Source organism: Xiphophorus hellerii, chromosome 9, assembly GCF_003331165.1.
Source record: "Xiphophorus hellerii strain 12219 chromosome 9, Xiphophorus_hellerii-4.1, whole genome shotgun sequence".
NCBI classification, from domain to species: Eukaryota; Metazoa; Chordata; class Actinopteri; order Cyprinodontiformes; family Poeciliidae; genus Xiphophorus; species Xiphophorus hellerii.
Genome location: NC_045680.1, coordinates 24,973,753 through 24,994,165, shown reverse-complemented (window position 1 = coordinate 24,994,165; position 20,413 = coordinate 24,973,753). Strand labels below are relative to the sequence as shown.

At 39.8% G+C, this 20,413-nt stretch overlaps 1 protein-coding gene across 5 annotated transcripts in view; it reads left to right on the top strand.

Moving 5' to 3' along the window:
- The first annotated feature begins 4,735 nt into the window (after positions 1-4,735).
- The window catches only part of lpp (LIM domain containing preferred translocation partner in lipoma), a 182,218-nt gene continuing 166,540 nt past the window's right edge, over positions 4,736-20,413 (top strand). Inside the window, exons 1-2 of one of the 5 annotated variants that reach the window (XM_032572054.1) lie at positions 4,736-5,018; positions 14,159-14,219. The gene's annotated coding sequence lies outside the window, so the exon portion shown is untranslated. The other 4 variants (XM_032572051.1, XM_032572055.1, XM_032572052.1 and 1 more) reach the window with 4 other exon arrangements.

Genomic DNA, 20,413 nt, shown 5'->3' with positions numbered 1-20,413 from the left:
CACAGTAACAGAACCAAGAAGGTATCTAAATACAAGCTTTGTCAGGTTTCTTAAGATTTGATTGCACAATTATTTTTGTTTACCATACTGCTTAACGCTATAGTCTTAATATCAATCAGTCAATCAATCAAATTTATTTGTATAGCACATTTCAGCAATAAGGCATTTCAAAGTCTTTTAGATCGTAACAAACTCAAAAACACAAAGTCATCCGACATAGAATTGACACTCAAAACATGACATTAAGTCAAGTGCCATCGTTAAATTGATTATGTTTCAAATGCAGCTCTAAACAGGTGGGTTTTTAGTCGAGATTTAAAAGAAGTCAGTGTTTCAGCTGATTTACAGTTTTCTGGAAGGTTGTTGAGGAAAATAGCCTGCATTCCTTTTTGCCTTCATGCACATTCGGACAGTCCAGCAAGGTTACTTTCTGGTGGTGGTCATAATTCGGTTCTGATTCCAACAAGTGGAACCGCCATTTCCACCGGACTGCACCACAGAACTGACGGCCAACCAACCTCTGACTGACCTCATCGGACGAACAGATGGAGCCAACGCCGACAATCCCTCCAGCCAAAAGAGAAAGACACACACTGAGAGAGAGAGAGAGAGAGAGACGGCATGTAAATGGCCATCTGACCCAAAAATATGCGCTTTCTCATCCTGTTCTACTGTATGACTGTAGTGACTGTGGTTGGAAACTGAAAGATGTTTTAAGTTCTCAGGTTTTTGGAACTCCAGCCTATGTGCAAAAACCTAATTTTCAAAGAGAGTCGCTGATAGAAATTCTGATCAATTCAAACCTTTAATGAACTCAATGTTTCCTTCGAAAATGTCAATTGAATTAGTTAGAATTTTATGTTTGTGCATGTTGTGTCATTACCTTAGCTAATTAGTAAAACATACTACAATGATAAAGATTTCTACTTCCAATATAATCACTCAGTTTCAGTTGAAGTCTGTCCCATGATTATCAAATTAAATATATACTCAATGTATTATTTATTTTCCAGCCACAAGGTGCCAATAGCATGGCATACTATAACATGACCAAGTATGTTATAGTATGCTATACTATATAGTATGCTATGCTATACCAAGTATGTTATAGTATGCTATAACATACTTGGTCATGTTATAGCATGACCAAGTATGTTACCTGTTATAAAAAATACTGTATGTATCAAATGTGACTTTAAATAAATTTGACTTTGTTATTTGATGCCTTGAAATTGGGCTTCTGTCTCTTTAAGAACTTCTTGCTCTGTCCAACACTCTGGCTCCGGGAAGTGGTCATAGAGTGGCTAATCTATTAACCTCTTAACAACATTTTTACCATCGTTTCACTGAGAACTAGTTTCTATAACGAGCTCAGCAGATGTGCAGTTTCATCAGAGTGTTTGCTAATTACTTCCGGCTAGTCTGAAGGAGCGGAGTTGGGGATGGCTGCTATGTAATGCGGGAGCTGAGCTTAGAAATCACAGCTCTGAGGAGGAGCTTCGCCCTCAAAGGCAGAGCTAGGTCCACCCGAGCATTTTGCACAGATAAATGGTTGCCACGGGAGATTAAAGGATTTCTCAAACATGCATGAAAGACTCAAGCAACACTGCAGGTGTGTTTTTGATGAGGGAATAACAGTATGACATGACATAAAGCTGAAAACGTATGTAATACTGCCCCTTTAATGTCTATTTGTCTCTTTCATTTGTATAAAATTCGCCACCAGAGCTCAGGGATTGAGTCAAAGATTTTACCTTTTTGGGAAATATAATTATATGACTGGTAATAATTTTGACACGTACATGTAAACAAGCAGCCTTATCAGCTGCTGCAGTCTTTAGAAATTCTCCACAGGGATTAATACGAACGTCTGAGTTGGCAGGACTGAACTTTTTTTTTTCATTATTGTCATACACTATCTTGAAACACACAACAGTTACAAACCCGCAGGCGCTTGGAACAAAGCCATTAACAATATTGCTGAATCTTTGTGTTATTGTTGCGTCTAAACCGCGTCTAGCTAGAGTGTGGGCAAAGAAAAACTGTCTTTATGGACCGTGGAGTGCCTCTCCTTTCACTGTTATCGTCATCGTTTTGGCTTAATCTCCACTGACATTACACGCAGAATTTCTAGATATAGTCTTAGGATAAACACAGTAAGAGAACAACAAAAGGTATTTTGTCACAACAGCTAGAAAAATAAATGAGAAAAGTGATTTATTGTACAGCCAGATCCCACTTAACTGCTGCAGGTTAAGAGCGTTTGATGCTCCCTGTCTCATCATGACACTGCTGTAGCTCTCCTTACACCTGAACAAAAGCGCTCAGCTCCACATTGCAAAGTGTCGATATTTACAAGTTCTGATAAATCACTTCTATCAGGTAAAGTGGCTAACGCAGCTAGCTGACGCACAGCTGCTTAAATCTAAAAGGTAAAGGGTAAATAAGGTTCACTGTCCTCACGCTTGCAGAGGTTAATGTAGCTCTGCAGAAACGATGAAACGGTGAATATTTCATGAAAAAGTGACAGAAATTCGAGACTGCGGTGGGACATTATAAAAGCTCACAAACCATAACCAGACAGGGCTGATGGCTATTTCTATACAAGTCTGATAAACCAAGCAAATCAATGCTAAAATAAATCACTTCCAGTAGGTTGCCGAGTAATTCCCAGACTCTGAACCAGCTGTAGACCCCCTCACCCCCCCACCCTCTTTTGTCATTTCTGGTGTCTGGTCTTTAACCATTAAACTCAGAGGTTTGGTAAGTGTTACTTCTGTAATATTTACCAGAAGAAAATCCACTTAATTTTAGATTATGGTTGAAGAATGGAACCACAGACACCGACGAGCACTTTTTTTTTCCTCTCTCACGTTTCCAGAAGACAGGCGGTGCATGACAGGATATGGGAGCACTGCAGCATGCAGTGCACATTGTCTGCATTTGAATTTGGTCATATTATAACATATGCCAATTCACACTTCACCGGATGAGTGCTTTGATGCTTTGCGTCCTTATTTTAGCCGCCGTCTTGTGAAATGCTGAGTCCAACCACCCCACCACCCGTTCATTAGCAGATTTTAAAATAAATGTTTAAAGTCTATTGGCATAAAGCCCTAGTTGTGTGGTGCTGCTTTTTGATTTTCACTTTATAGGTGTTCGCTGCACATCGGCCTGGACTTTAGTGTAGGCTTAGCCAGGCAGTAGCCCAGGGCAGCATTCTTTTGGGGGGGCTCCCAAGATAAGGTTTTCTTTTTTTAATGATTAAATATTTTTGCAAAAATCACCTTCGTCTGAGGTATGGATAACCACATGTAACTATTTAAAGCAATGCTGTGAGAACTCCACCTCAAACTTAACCCTTAACCCCAAGCCCATCACAAGTAGTAGTAGTGCTTTTTATTTGTCAGATTTTTTTTTTTTTTTTTTTTTTTACTGTTTTCAATTAGAAAAAACAGCAACAATGCGAGACCCCATCCCCATCCCCAAAACAACAAAACAATGTGAAAGTTGACTGCATCAATTATTTATGAGTTAATAATTTAATAGTAAAAGACGCTTTCAGAAAAACTGTTTTCATGTGAATGAGGCCTATTAGCCTTATTTAATTAAGGCTTGTGGTATGAAATCTCAAGATTAAAAAAATACCTTATTATTAATAAATATTAGTAATTTTCTAGTCAAAGTATTTGTAACGAACCACTCTTTGGTTCCTGTCACTTGTCTGGTGAAATCAATGTGAGCTATTTCAATGAAGCCTAAATGCGGAAGCTGGATTTCTTTTTTTTTTTTTTTTTGAAGCTATACTTGAAACTCTTATTTTGAAGTAAGACAGGAAGTGGTTCTTGAGTTGCCCTGTTATAGGGACAGAGTTAAAAACTTTGTAAAACAGTTTGTGTGACGTTGTATGAAGGGAAAAATAATGGTGACATAGTATAAGATATGACTCAACTTTGAGGATAACAAAAGAGGCTAAATGTGAGCTGCTAATGACGCAGAAGCTACTGGCTTTTTAGTTTCTACCTAAAGGGTAATTTTGAAATGAATCTGGACCATACTTGCTCCTATGTTGTTAAAACACTACAATACTTTGATCAAATCTCAACTGGATCATTCTGTTCTCAAGAGAGATTCTTTTTAAACATTATTTGGCACTTTTACTCTTTGAAAAAAAGTGGGTAGAGTCAGCGCACGTATCAGTGGTTTTATTTTTTCATTAAATACCTGTAAAAAAAAGAAATAGATTTTACTTTTAAAGTAGAATACATTGCAGCTCTCGTTTCCTATGGGAAGCAAAGTTCTTGGTTTGAATATTTTGGGCCTAATCCAAGCACAGAAACATTAAGCTTGAGTAGTTTTACCAGCATGTTTTTGATCACAGAAACATCTGAACAAGTAAACAACATAGGATTTTGAACAGAGTTTTCTCTGAGAATTTCCCCCTATAAGGGCATGCAAAACAAAAACATCTCCTCCAGTTTGGTGCCATAAAAAGAAACACAGCTGGTATTTCAATTTAATATTTTTTTACTTTGAAAATGAAAAACCTCTGGCTTGTGTTGACCTACTACTGACGATCAAAACATGCACAGACCGGGGTAGAGCCCCCTTAAAACTGTCTGAAGCCCAGAGACCCGGGGAATCCTGAATACGCCTCTGACAGTGCAATAAACGCGGAGATGTTTCATTTTATGCGTCTCCGTTTCTCGGCGACACATGTTATCGCGGGGAGAAGTCATTTAAAGTATCTTGCTCTTTTCCCTCTCCGTGCAGACAGCAGTGTGTGAGTGCTGTGCCGTGTGTGTGTGTCGGTGTTTTGGCCTGCTGCCTTACATGGGCAAACCTCTGATCTGACTGAGACGGCTGGAATTTCAGGGCGTGACGTCACTGCCTTCAACTCTCCCACAATTTGGATCAAGAAAAGTTGGACTTCTCCCTTTTTTGGGGGTAGGGGGGGCTGTTTTTTTTTTTTTTTTTGGTTGGGACTTCAGCCTCTCTCTTGTTTCCTAGAAAGCGAGGTAAGCCCGAGCATCGGTTCCACTTCTTTTGTTGAAACGGTTTAAGCTGACCGGGCGCCGCTCGGCTTGGAGCGGCGCCTCTCTGCAGTTTTGTTCGGCCTTGTCGGGACGCGAATATGAGTTTGACTGTAGCTCGGACGGAGTTAACAGTGAGGGCGTGGACTCGACGCGGATAGCCTTGGCCCGGTAGGAATGTTACATTAGGGCACTAACAAAGCTAACATGTCGCTAGCTGGAGCTGAGAGAGGAGCTCATTCATGCGTTGAGGGGGGGATAAAAAAAAAGGCAGACAGCGTGTGCAGCCCGTCAAAAGTTTCGGGACTCCCTGCTTCTCTGTAGAGAGAGAGAGAGAGAGAGAGAGAGAGAGAGGGGGTCTGGGGGTGGTGGGTTCTGCTTTAGCTTTAGTGGTCCGCAAGCCGAGCAATGCGGAAGAGCAGACTGTCACCGGAGAGTGAAGGGGAGCCCCCTTTCTGCACAGAAATATGTCGCCGAGTTTCACTATAAAGAAGCTCGCGTTCGCTGAAGTCTCAGAAACCCGGCGTCTGTCCTTATTTATTTATTTATTTCGTTTTCAGGCGTAGCGCGTGACGTATGACAAGACATGGCTGGGTGTTTACGACAGCGCAGATTTGCCACGTTAGTACAGTTCACGGTGTGTGTCCTTAAAGTTGCAGGCGGCTGCATGTCATCGTGGGGTTGCTGCGAAGGCCGTGTCCTTTAGACCCCTTATCGCTCAGATACGTAGGCAGCGAGATAATTAAGCAGACGTGACAGTGGGCCTGTGTCATCCTCAGGGCGCTGCTCTGAGATCAGCATGCAGACACTTTACAGCTTAATGGAACTTATTTCTTCATATGTAGCATCATGCCATATATAACAGAATCATTATATTAGATGCCCTCTCTGTGTTTTACTTAATGTTTACCTGTTTCATCACTCTTCTGACTATAAGAAACCGGGCTATAAGATGCTGCGAAGTTCACAGTGAGGCAGCTGTAATGACATCAAGAGTAAAACACTCCCTTCAAGGAGCTACGTCCTTGTTTTCACAGAAACCCAGCATGGGTCGGTGTCGTTTGGTACTCTATAGAGGTGCGCTGTAGCCCCTTCTTCAATTTCAAGTCTCACACTAGCTGGTGAATGTCAGGTTTGGTTCTAGCCAAGGTGGTTGTGTCTCCTCATGGCAGGCTGTTCCTCACTAAAATGGAGGAACGTGGACAGGCTGTGGGTGGGCAGGTTTGGTAGTCCAGTTTTTCCCAACCCTGGTCCTCAAGGCACACTGCCCTGCACGTTTTAGATGTTTTTCTGCCTGATTCAGCTGATTGCAGTTCAGCAATCCCCTTGTCGGTTGAAATCACCTAGGCTGAAGCAAGGAAACACCTTAAACGTGCAGGGCAGTGTGCCTTGAAGACCAGGGTTGGGAAACACTGCTGTAGTCGACGCTCCAGTGTTACTTTTTGCATGCACCCTTAGGCGGCCAGTTTCTCTGAAATCTCCTGGTATATTTGTTTGTTGCCCTGTCCAGTTGATGCTGTAGATGCTCTTCCACCACAATTGATGAAAAGATTTGAACCTCAATGTTTGACCAAGGAATTACCGATTTGCATCTCACCAACTACAGTCTCATTGCAGATTCCAAAACTTTCTCCTGCGCATGGAAATGGGACGCAAGTCCACATGCTAAAATACAAAGTGGTTTTGGGTACAAATGCCATTTTCATTGAGCTGTGAAAAAACAAGCCGGGTTGACTCCGGTTTGTTTCAGCTCTGTGTAGCACAGAGAAGTTCTGTAATCTTCTTCTTCCCAGATGTTGCTGTGCGCTTTTCTGTCAGCTGGCTGAGTGAAGGCATCTGTTGCCTTGATCTGCAGGACTTTCAGTTTATATTACTAATTTTGGTCTCTTCAAGTATTACTACATCACACACCCCAAAAGGTGCCATACGTAATCTGTGACATCACTTTAACTACGCGAATCGAGCTCCGGCTTAATTTTTTGTAACACTGAGGTCCATTTTTGTGAGCCATTCAGATAAAAATGGCAATTTAATTATAAGTAAATTATGACTGTAAAATGTAATGTGTTCCTTAAAGAACAGTGAACTTGTAGTTTTCTTTTAGAAAGGGACAATTAGATAAAGTTGTGATTATTGTTTTAAATTTTCAATTTTTGTGTTACTCTATTTTTACACCAGGAGAATCTATTACCAGCCTGCTTTGTAAAAGAGGAAGCATATTAGAGAATCCTTGTGAAAATGGAGTTTAATTCTATTTTCTGTTGCACGATTCATGCATATTCCAATACAAAGTGCTGTTACAGAACAAACAGCACATTGAAGCATAAGCTGACACAACGAACAATACATTAATGGAGCTGCATTCATCTTTATGCATGACTTAAAAAAAAGGAAGTAGTAAAATACAAATTGAAGCGGATTGATAAGAACCAATGACAGAAACTGATAAACTGTTGAGATAAGCTTTAGTCTTTGTAGAAAAAGTTGCATTAAACAATAATGTTGTCAGTTCTGATTTAAATTAGTTTCTGCACATGCCAACTTTTTAAGGAAGTTGGATCCAATGCTGAGGAGCAGAGAAACGGTCTGGTGCCTTGTTTGGTTCTGGTTCTTGTCCTGGATACACAAAGGTTTCTGATGATCTGAGCGATTTTTATTTTCTATTACTCCTGATTAGCAACTCCAAACTGCGGTTGTGCTCAAACCAATAAGGAGATGTTAAATCTACCATTTTACTAACGGGGAGCGCAGTAGTTTAGAGACTGGTGTCCTATAATCCCTTTCCTTAATCAAGACTCTGGCTTCTGTTGCCTCTCTGATTTTTCTTCTTTATTGAGTTATATCTGATATATGTGAGGACACTTTTTTATCTTCATTTATCCAGTCACTTATGGTGGGTTATCAACATTTCTTTGGGACTTGGGTCTGAATGTGAGAAAATTAATTGCATTCGCAAAACATAAAGTATTGTTTATTATGTGTGTGTTTCAGGCTGAAGGGTGAAACATTTACAGTGCAGTGATACTTTTTAACTTGTTCCATTTCAAATCATGGACCAGACCATGTTTGGCTGAAAAATTCTTTGTTTATATAGTCTTTTAAATAACTGCACAGTATTATTTTTCTTGTGTGGTAAAAGTGTACTTGTATATATATATTTTTTAACCTTTGTGTGAATATTTCCATGTATCTTTATTTGCTTTTACAGTAAATTCTATTCTATTCGGACTCCTCCCAATTGCTCAAAATTTCTATTTGCTGAAATGATCGGAAAACCTGAGCCAATTCTCCTGCAGTGTCAGCAAACCTAAGCATTTAGAATGCTGCTGTGAGTAAATTTCCATTGTTGCAAAATGAACTTCGACTTAGTTTATATGTGAACATTTCATTACAAACTTTGCATACAATTCCCTTAAATTCTGAGGTGGATGCATATTTGTGGAGTGTATATATGTGTCTAAAAGTTGCAAGTCATGTTATAAAATTTCTTCAAGAAGTTCAAAATAACTGGGATGGTTACATATGCTGCTTGAGATCAAATTACATATGCTGCAATATCAGGTCAGTAGAAAGGCAACCCCGTTACTTAAAGCTGTTTATCTTGATATTGCATAGAAATACAAGGCATGTCAGTATAGCATGACTGGTATGTTACGCTAATCTATTGTACTAAAAAACTAATGCTCAAGTTTTTTTTCCTTCCTTTTAGGTAACAGCTGTAAAAATGTAGATTTTTAGTCTTTAAACATACTAATGACACACTGTAAGTTTTAGCACCACCGTACAGTATATCATTAGGTGCTCATCTCCCAACTATGCATTTCTAAGCCCAAAAAGAAGACATGCTTTTTTAGATTTAAGCTTGAGTATATTCTGCCCCATTTACTCAAGTGTATTGCATGTAGTCACTTACTGTATAACTTTAAAGGACTGTAGTGTCGTGGTGACGAAGAAATGTAAATGTCTTCAGCCAAGGTGTGGTAAGAGATGATGCAACACTGCATGATCTAAACAAGGGGGAGCGTGTGAATGTTGAATGAAAATGGGCTGAGAACACATCCTTGAGGCACCCCACATCTTTGCTTCGCTCAGACTTATAATTCCCAAATGACACTAACTAGTTCTGGTTTGTCGAGGGAGATTTACACCGAACTGGAAAGTCACTGCTACTTCCCCCCCCCATCAGTCAGGGTGTTATGATAAAGCCAAATATGCATAGAAGTCATATACAATCGTATGGATTCTAGGTTATGGTGGACAGAAATATGCAGTGTGCGCTGTTATAATGATCCTCCCTAGAGGGTTCTTTATATTCACCTTCTAATTACCGTCTGGATTGCAAAACCCTGTGTATCTAAGAAGAGATGCGTTATGAAATTCTTATGTAGTGTGAATGAACTTGTACACCATAGTTACAGAGTCGGTGAAGGTTCCTCATGTTAGGTGGGTAGGTTTTCTGTTATTCATGTGAAGGTCTCCTGCCGCCTTAACCGAAAACCTTTGTGAAAGTTTAGAGCCTCCGCTCCGCTGCCTCTTCGTGAGAGCAACAAGAACGTCGGTCTAGACCTTAGATGTGACTCCGTTATGAAATGAAAAATAAATCCTGACTTTCTTCTCTTAAAAAGACCGAACTCAAAGTTCGGCTTAGATGTGAATTTCAAATCAATAACACAAGGTCCCCCGAGGGAGAGCTGTCATCAAACCGAGTACATCTGCATCACTGCGACACATTTTCAACTCAACCAACATTAAACAGAACTGTCTTTTAAAATCTCAGGCTAAAAAGGGGCTCGTTTGACAGCGCTGATGATGTTTAAGTTGAAAGATAAATGCCTCGGCTGCCTTTGAGCCCGGGCCCCCCTGGTAGCTTCTTCTGTTTGTGTTTCTTGGCATATTTTAATGAGGATACTCTTGAAGGAGTTTGATTCTGGGTGGTGGATTTTTAAAAGGAGGAGGGGGAGATAACCCTCCACCTGTTGTCATGAGCAACAAAAGTGTGTCAGATTAGATATAGTTAACAAAAAATTACCACATAATGTTTCTGTAATTGGCATATATTTTCCCCCCACTGCAAGAATGAGTGGAGAAAAAACAGCCAATTGATATACAACTCATCATTTTAACTCGCTGATACAGATATTGCATTAATATTTAAGAAAAAAGGATAATTTATTAAAGGAGAATATGTTCATGCTAGTCAAAAACTGTCAAAATCTGTTCTTCTTAGTACCCAGACGTAGTTTTGCAAATATTCCCAAACGGTTTTCAAACAGATCGCTCCTCAGGGAGGTTTTCCCTTCGAGATCTCCTCTTGTGGCTAAAGGAAGAGTAAATTGTACTTGTAGAGCAGAAATGTCTCCTGGATGGTATTGAGTTCAAGATCATGAAGAAATTGGTAATTATTCAGGGTCTTGGAAGAGTAAAGGTTGGACTCTAAACCACTTTAAATGGTTTGACCAAATGTTGTCGTTTTTCTCCCCACAGTGAAGTGGGTGCCAACCTGACTATTTTCACTAAAGTGGTCCCAGTTTTTAAATGATCTAAAAACCTGTCCGATTGAATTTTCCACAGCCATGGAGCTAGCTCACTGCCAGCTCAATGTCACTCTGTTTTTTCAGAACTTGTCTGATCTTTCCTGTTGTCTTTACGTTTTACGAGACAGCGTAAAAATACATCTAAATAGAGCACAGTTTGTATATGTGAACAAATTTCATAATATACTGAACAAAAGTATAAATGCCCCATGCAAAATATAAGAGTTTTATGAACATTTGGGTTACACAGTATATAGAGAAACTCAAACTATACTTTCAGTAATTACTGATCTTCATATTGGCATTGATAACATCTTGGTTTGACTGTCAATTTGTAGCAAATTGACAGTCCTTTGAACATGATGGGGCTCAGGTTGAGGATTTCGCAGAGCATGCACATTGGTTTCTTGTAGGCGTTTATGGACAGTCTGAGGTGTGCAGACCAATAGTCTCTTCAACTGTGTGTGTTTCTGGTCTTAGCCGATCCCGCAGATGGACGAACCGGACGTGGCAATCTTGTGCCGGAGTGGTCACATGTGGCCGACGAGGATGAGGTCAATTTGCAGTAGTGCCAGTCTGTTGGAAACAAATTCTTAAACAGCCCATGGTCCTATAATGAACATTTAACCGTGCAGCTACTACTCTGGTGGACATCCCTGCATTCAACATGCTAATGGCACGCTCCCTCATTGCTACATCTCAGGCATTATGACTTGAGACAAAATTTGACATTTTGGGGTGGCCTTTTATTGTCCAGGATTGTCCAGCTGTTGTTCATTTTCTCTGATCACCCACTGGACATGCCCCACCCATGCACTGCGTCAAAAGACAACTCACTGAGAAGCAAGTTGGATTAAAGATTATAAATCGTTAGATTTATAATCTAATGATTTAGATTGTGTTTCGGGATTGGCTAATGGTTTCTGATAGAAACCATTAGAAATCAAGAAAAATATTACTTTTGTACAATAAAATGTCAGCAAATGCTCATTTATAGTTAACTCCACATAGCAACAATATTTGTCATGGGGCGTTTATATTTTTGTTCAGTGTATATAATGCTGAAGTTGTGTGATGCAGAACTTATTGTGATGCACTTCTTTTTAATTCAGTCAAAATACAAACAAATCTGTTAGAGGAAAAGACCTGAAATAACCTTATTGCCCAGGTTTGCACAGGCTACAATTATATAATACTTGGGAAAACGCCCAATATGCCTTAAGCTGTCATCCGCAAACACTAATATTTCAAAGTCGTCTCACAATATTATATTGAAAAATATCGTTCCTAACAGGAAGTTGTGGCTGTTTTGAAGCAATCTGATTGGCTGACAGGTTTTAGCGTTTGTGCTACACTGCCCCCTATGGGTTTGGAAAGTTCAAAACAATGCACAGATCCGTACTTATGCGGGTTTATGTGGATGAAAACTGTTGTTGATTTGGGTGTTTGCTTAGACCAGGGGTGTCACACTCCAGTCCTCAAGGGCCGCTGTCCTGCAACTTTTAGATGTGCCTCTGCTGCACCACACCTGAACAGAATAATTAGGTCATCAGCAAGGCTCTGGAGAACTGATCTACACAAGGAGAAGGTAATTAAGCCATTTCATTCCAGTGTTTTGTACCTGTGGCACATCTAAAAACTGCAGGACACCGGCATTTGAGGACTGGAGTTTGACACCTGTGGCTTAGACTGAAAGTGAGGGCTGCACAAGATTAGGAAAATAACAATAAAAAGGGCATTACTGCTGAATATTGTATTAATATCAATTGTGCATTTCCTTCACTGTTCTCTTTCTTTTGCATCATTATGATGTCCACACCTCACTATCTACATTATTGGTATAAACGATGTGAATTAAACTGGCAAAATGTTATTTGCAACAGGGTTTAATTGCAGTTGTAATATTGTACACGTTGAAGTTAAGATATCAGTTAGTGTTTTGATATATTATGGAGTCTTACTTACATTGATGCAGAAAATTGGGAGCCATTTTCATCTTCAGCTTACTTGGCAGAAACCTGAACGTTTGGGTGGAAATTGACTGATTTTTGGAACTCCTCATAAGTGAGTTTTGTTTGTTTTGCCAAATCAACCTTCTAGATTGGGCTCCTCAGACATTAACACATTCTTGCATAACTTTTGTTTTGTTTTGTTTTTTTTTGGAAGATTTTAGCTAGGACTGGATGTTTGGTTTGGAAGAATAGACTTTGTCTGGGAGAAACCAGAAAACCAGTGTCAGATGTAGAACACAACCAGTACGAACCAGAAATTCCTGCAGCTCCTCCAGTTCCACTGTCTGGCGTTTGGCAGCCTCCCTGAATAATTTAAATCTTGTCTTTTATGTATATATTTAATAAATAAGATATTGTGGAATTCTTTGTGGTGTACCCAAAATAAGGTCGAGTACATGTTGTTTTGAACAGATTTGGGCCTAACAAGCATTTCTTAGCTCCTCACACAACATGCATGGCATAACATTAACGTGCCAATACATATGCAATATATGCTTCAGATGTGTGTCGCACTCTCAAGGATGGGTGCAGCATGTAACACGGTGCCTTTCCCTGTATTGCAGATGACGTTTTTGTTAGTTAGTAGTTTAAAAGAGAAATACTGAAGGACGATTGGCTGTTTTGCTCTGACGTTCTGTCTTTGGAAAGACAGTTTAATGTTTTTACCAACTACAGGATCCTCCATGTACTGTTGCTAGTGTACTGCGTGGGTTGTTTACACACTAAACAGATTTGTCAACAATACATAAATGATTATGTAACCAGACACCAGAATTATTGAGCCAACAAACGGACATTATTGACTCACCTGCTTCTGTTGTTGAAAGAGTTTATTTAGGTAAAGGCAAGCAAGCAGCAAGTGGCTTCTGCTCATTGAAACAACATTTCTTTACAGTTTACCCTGCTTGGCAACCAAAATGATCACTGGCATTAATAAACTTGTAATCTTGTTACAAGTTTATTATAACACACTTATGACTGAATATGAATTAATTGTGCTTTGGAGCGTTATTTAGGCTTTAGCTCCGTTCAAACACCTGCGCTCACCTGATATTTCTGCTTTAGGCATTCATTATAGAGACCGGGGACCTGAATTGACTTTAAACACATACTCGCATTGCCTCAGATGAATAAAATATTTGACTGATGACACATATTTCCAACTGATTCTTTAGGGACCAGATCTAAATGGTTATGTTTGACTTTGCCAATGAATGGCACTGGTTGGGGCAATTTCGAGTGTAGCAGCTACTCACATGTTTTAGGGGACAAGTTTGTGTAGTATGGGTCGCCATAGCAGAAATCTGCATGTTAAACGTATCAACTAATTTATTGGTTTATTTAAATGGCAATTTGTTCAAACCGGACCTTGACAAACCGGACTAGCTGCCCTGTGGTTGTCAGGGGGAGTATGCAGGTGCTTGGCCGAGTTCTTTCCATTCATGAATGACAGAAACCCAGAACAAGCATGGCTCCCAGATGACAGAGTCTGTTTACTATGCTGGCGTGGTCCTCCACAGCCAAATTATAGTTAGGTAATCTGTGTAACAGAGTTGTCTGTATTTCTCAATTTCTGCAGATTTCAACACACTGCAAAGGGCTTCAGCTGTCTTCCAGTAATCCCAAAGAGGGAAATAAAGGTAGGATTACTTTTGGTGTATTTCTGTATTGTTACTTGCATGTTATGTTGTGTTCCTTTTTTGTGTCCACTTTCGCAACATAAATATGGATATATTTGGCACACTCTATTATGGTAAACTTGATGTTCTGCAGGAAGTTTAAAGGTAACCCTAAACTCAGCATGCACCCATTCAATTAATACAGGATTACTCTTCTGTTTGTGCTTTTGCACATAAAGTATAAGGTTACCTTCACATCAGGCCACATTCAGACACAATGTTAGAAAAGAAGGGAGCAGGAAAGTATGAAAGAAATTTGCGTCAGGATGGTGTGTCACCAGGGTTTATTACAGCTATGCTGATGAAACACCCTAAACTTCAACTAGGACACCAGTTAAGTGATACTTAAGCTTATGAAGTGCTTTGATAATGTGATAATTTTGACAGTTGTAATGCTGAATGAAATTGAATATGTTTTATGAAGTGAGAAATGTTTGTGTTTAGTTTCCAGGCACTGTTGCCTTGATTCGACCCAGGAATAGATTCATGTCAGCTATTGCATATACAGTGTCTTGCAAAATGTCTTCACTCATGAGCTGAGTGATACTCAAAGTATCACAGAATTGTGACGTGGAGGGGAAGCGACATGGGTTATTCTTTTTTATAAACAAAAATCTAAAACGTTAGGACTGTAGAGTTTGCACATGGTGCACCTGGTCCACCAGCCGAGCCACACAGAACCCAGACATCAGAGTTAAAGTCTCGCAGATTGTCAGATGGATTCAGGTCTGGACTTTGATATTGTAGGTGTTTCCCCTTTGCCGCACAGCTGAACTATAGTCAGTGGATTTTTACCAGACTTCTGTAGCTCTTGAGGCAGTAATGCGATAATTTGAATTATTCAGATGCAATATGTCGCTGTTAACATCCTTACACGTCTTTTTTTTAGTGTTTCGGTTCTGGTTCTCATTAAGTAAAACTTGTCTTATATTATTATGTAACGCTCCATGTTGTTGCGATTTGTCTATGTGTTTCGGGATTGGCTGTGGAGTATTTGTTTGGACGTGTGACAGTGATAATGTGGGGAAAAATCAACAGTGCGGTCGTTTATTCACAAAATATATATGTACTATTGGTAAATACTGATTATCGTTTATAGCAAGATCAATATGAGATATTATCGGCCCAGATTTTCATATATTTGCATCCCTAATTTGAATCAGGTGTACTGGATCAGGGACGCACCCAGAACTGGAAGGACATCGGCCTTGAGGGACCAGGGTTGGGAACCCATGATGCCAACCATTACATTATAACTCTGGCTGTTTGCTTAGGGTCATTGTCCTTCTGGAAGTTGATCTATCGCCTCAGTCTCACGTCTGTCATGGCCTCTACCACAGTTTTATTTTGCCAGTACTATCCTATGTTTAGCTCTTAATTTTAAGCAGCTTCCCTATGTAAGAAAAAAGCATCTACACAGCACAATTCTGCCTCCCTTTTCTTTAAAACTCCGTTTTAACCTGCACCACGGCTTCATCCTGTCTAGCATTTCTCCTTAAAATGTTGCAGTTGGATTTTATTTACCGGTATTAAAATCAAAAGGGGCTGACTAGAAATGCCCACTAAAGCCTTTCAGAGTTGTATTTATAAAATATGTGTTGCTCCAAAAGCTCAGTGAAATCCATTGAAGTGTGAGTTTGCCATGTGAGAAAGGGTGTGAATACTTTTGGAACACAGTGTATGTTGGCTTCTGGGTTTCCTCACTGAGACAAATGAGGTGATATTTATGGAATGGCTTTTTTTGTAATCACTAGAGTCACAGTTTTTCTTCATAACTTCATATTTGAACAAACAGCAAATGTAAGGAGTGCAGAGTCTCCAGCTTTCCTCTGGCGTTCAGATTGAAGCACAATGCAGTGAACACAGTTGGATGTTTAGAAAAGTGATCTTTTCAAATGGTCTTAGCATTTTTTTTTTCTTCTACAAATTGCCATGAAAACAGATGTAATAAATTAAAAAAAAAAACCTGACCGCATGCAGAAACCTTACTTAATGTCTTGGTGTTCTGTATCAACCAAATGGAAAATTTTGTGGCGTCATGGCTTTTCAATATAAAGATAAAAACATTCCCACATATCTGTTTCAAATGTTTTTATTTTATGTCCCGACATGTCCTTCTAAACATGTATTAAGTACAGTCTGTGGAAATTTGCTTATTCTTGAAAATAACTACCTCCTAGTTTTCATTTCCGAATACTCTTCTCTTTTGTTAAAAGCTCTACAATTTGGAAAAAAACTCTGTTCACTCTCAATCGGGAAATCCTGTTTCCACCTTGTTTTGGTGTCCTAATAAATATTGCACAGAGTCTATTTAGGCATATTTCTCCAGGAACAACGTTTTTGCTAATAATGTGTGAACATGAACTGCACTGATTGGTGGTCCTTTCCTGAGGGACTTGTGTAAAGTAGGTTGTGCCGTTTCAGGAAATGAGGACTCTCAAGCTACTCCTCAATACAATCCCAGTCCAGGAAGGTCGAAGCAATGTTCTCCCTTAGCAGCTGTTAAGCTTTTGACCCATGGCTCTCATGGGAGTAATCAGACTTTAATTACACCTTCTTAATCACTTGAAGACAATCTGTGCAGGGAGATGACTTCATGTGGTAAATAAGCAATCTCTACCTGCCAGTTTTTGCAGGGTGAATTCTGTTTCTCTGCAATTTAGCAATGCACCGACCTAATCCTGTCCAACTTTAAGCCTGATCAGACTCTCTCTGAAAAGGAAAATGTTTCTCCTCTGTTCATCAGTATTACCACGTGCTTTCTGCTGATGACTTGGACTCTTTAGCATGTGTTTTCTTTTGTTGCTAGAAATGGATCATTTGGAGTTTTTTGAAGGATAGCCTTGCTACGGTTGGGATAGTTCTAAACATGTCCGACTCAACACACAGTCTTCAGCAAACTCACGTCTTCCTCCGTCTTCATGCTGAGCATTTTGTTGGAGTGCCATGCTAATGCTAGCTTGTTTGCTGTTTCTGGTTTTTAATTTTTTTGACGTTGTAACATACGGCGGACCCCCACCTATATGCAGTTTAGCGTTTCAGAATGCAACTTAACTCCAAATTATTAATTAATTATTAAATAATTTGCCTATTTTAGAATGTTTTTCTAAAATATTCAATAAAGACAGAAGAGAAATCCTACAATCACTAAAATCTGACGCTACTCCATCTTCCTTTACATTTCTTTACCCTCAGTGTGTTCTTATGAGGTTTTGGTGTTGTTTCATTCAGTAGTTCTTGCTGCAGCGCCACCTCAGGCGAGGAGGTGAACTGTTTTTTGAAACGTTCGGGTCTTTAAGACAGTTCAGTGTGAAAGCGAACAGCACATGTAACAAATGTTGCAATTTTGGTCCCTCATCTACTGGACTATCAGTTGTGAAAACACCCTTTAAGTGTCCACTCAGCAGTCATTTTGTGTTATCTAAAAATGATATGAAAGCTGTTTCTTCCCCTAGTGAATAAGTGATAGTAGAAAGGGCAGAAAATCTTTTTATATAAATCTCTTATATCTTCCTGTGTGGTCATTTTTAAAGATAAATTGGAACCTAACATTGGTGTCAGCAGCTCAGTGAGTGGAAGTCAGCCTCAAAATTCTCGTCGGCCTATCTACTTAGTTTCATCCTTAAAAAGTAAGAGTTGAGATAACAGTCTCCCGTTTTCATCCATCTTAGGTCAGACTGAACCCCAAACAACTGCGAAAAGTTCCCTGCAATCATCATCATTATTATTCCAAGTGAGAGGTATGCACCACAGAACTGGCTCTGTGGCTCGCATAGTTTGGCATTCCTAGCTAAAAGCAAACCAAACTGATATTGCCCTCAATACTGTCTCCATATTTTCTCCATATTTGGAAATGTTTACCTCCTCGTGATGGTTGACAGAGGATGGAAGAGGGGATGTGAGTCATTTCAGCAGCGCAAAGCCTTTCTAAGGGTGAGAGGAGTCTTCCAACTGAGTGCCATTTAGTAGAGCTAGCAGTTCTGTGTGCCGCAAAGATCTAAAGAGAAGCTGTGAGTATCATTTTAGGCTTCGTTTATAAGGCGAGTTAAACAACGTTAAAATGGCTGATTCATCCATGTTTCCTGCTGCATTTCCTGAAACGCTGTAGATCATATTGCTTTTAGAGGTGGGGAGGGAGGTTTGTCATTATTAGCTGCCGCTTGATAGGAAGCTTGAGTGGTGTCAGGCAGGTGTCATTGTTGTTTACTTGCTTTTACAGAATGTTCCAGTTTGTATCTGTAAATATGGAAAAGACAAGGCAATTGTTTGGGATTGTTTCACCGGCTCACCTAGGAAATCTGGAAATCTTTTTCCCTTTTCCAGCAGCAGACCTGCTTGACACTTGGATGTTTCTTTTAACCTCCCGGTTTGAGTGTGTCTGACGGGGCAGCACTTCGAGCTTAGAGGTGATAAACAAAAGCTCCGAGATTTAATAGATTAGATATTTTTGGCTCCAATTTGGTAAAAAGCCTGGCTTGTTTTACTGTGGATATATTTTGCTTGTGTGTGTGAGAGCGAGAGAGAGAAAAAGTAAACAAGACAGCTTGGTTCATTGAATAAATGTGGCTTTGCAAACATCCACTCTAACTGATAGCTACACCTTAACAAGTCTGACCTTCCTCCTGGCTCTATTTCTCACACTTCAAAGATTTTATTGCGCCTACCTGGCAGCTTTTTCTTCGCCACAAGTTAAGGAAGAGCTAAATGATTTTACTTGGCTGTGGGGGCTGCTGCTGCTGCTGCTGCTGCTGCTGCCCATACTGATGGTTTAATGCAATTATTGTGATTGGGGTTGTTTTTTCTGATAGAAGACTTTTCCGAACATACTGTATGCAGCCAGTGCAGGAAAGTGCATATCTATATCAATATAATGTCTGAAAAAGCAGCAGGAAGGAGCATATCTGCTTTTAATCCCATTCTTTTCTTCTCTAAACGCAGAAGAAATGTTCATGACAAAAATACGCTGAAGAAACGTCATTTTTGGAGATCTTTGATAATGATGTAATTTAAGAAAGTCTAATCAGTTAATCATTAATTTACTGTAGTTAAGCACTCTTTTTGGGGTTCAGTTTCACTTCTGCCAGTTCCAGATGTGAAGATTTAGAACTTTAACGACACCATGAAATAGGCTAGAATCTATTAAGGGGCAGTATTATGTAAAATGGAATTTTTTTTTTTTTAGCTTTACATGATGTTGTAATGTTATTCCCTCATCAAAACATACCTGGAGTGGTGCTTTGATAATTTCATGCATGTTTGAGAAATCCTTGGATCTCCCGTGGCAACCATTCAGCTGTGCGAAACGCCTGGGTGGAACCGACCACCGCCTTCGAGCATCAAGCTCCTTCTCAGAGCTGCAGTTCTCAAGCTTCTGAGCAGCTCTCCCCACTCAGCTCCTTCAGACTAGCCAGCAGCAATTTGCAAACATTTGCTGGAACTGCGCATCCCCTGAGCTCCTTTTACGAGCTACTTCTCGGTGCAACGCTTGTAAAAATGTTAAACGATCAACAAAGGAGCCATGTTGTGATCACTTCCTGAAGGCGGAGTTTCAGAAAGAGCTGGACTTTTTAAAGAGACAGAGGCCCAATTATTATATATAACATTTTTATAACCGCCGACGGTTACATAGTTAGAGTTCTCGTCCTAACACTGGCCGCGTTCCAGGCTGGATCCCTGGAAGCCTTATACGAGTTTAAGAAATGTCTTTTTTTTTTAATCATTTTATTCATTATGAGCTCATGTGAAGCTTTTTAGAAGATTTTCTTCACAACACTTGTGCTACAACTGTGCTTTAGAATAGCACAATCGAGCCTGGAAAACACATAATACTGCCTGGTTTAAAAAGTAACAACGTTTTCTTTGGACCACAGTGAAAGCCATTAACCGCTAAATGGTGAAAACGTGGGACCATGCTGAATCGTCTCAGGACCAGCTTGCTAACCAAGATTCCTTTAATGTCGGCCAAAATTGATATTGAAAGAAGCGGGAGGTAAGGCTTTTGAAAGATCGGTGATCGGCCTGAAAACTGCAATTGGTGCACAAATGGCAAAAATGGCATCCATATACGAAATCCTCTGTTGACCAAAACGAATCCCACTTACCGAAAAGCATTCTGATGATCATCGAAACGTTTGGAAAAATATTGTGTGGACTCA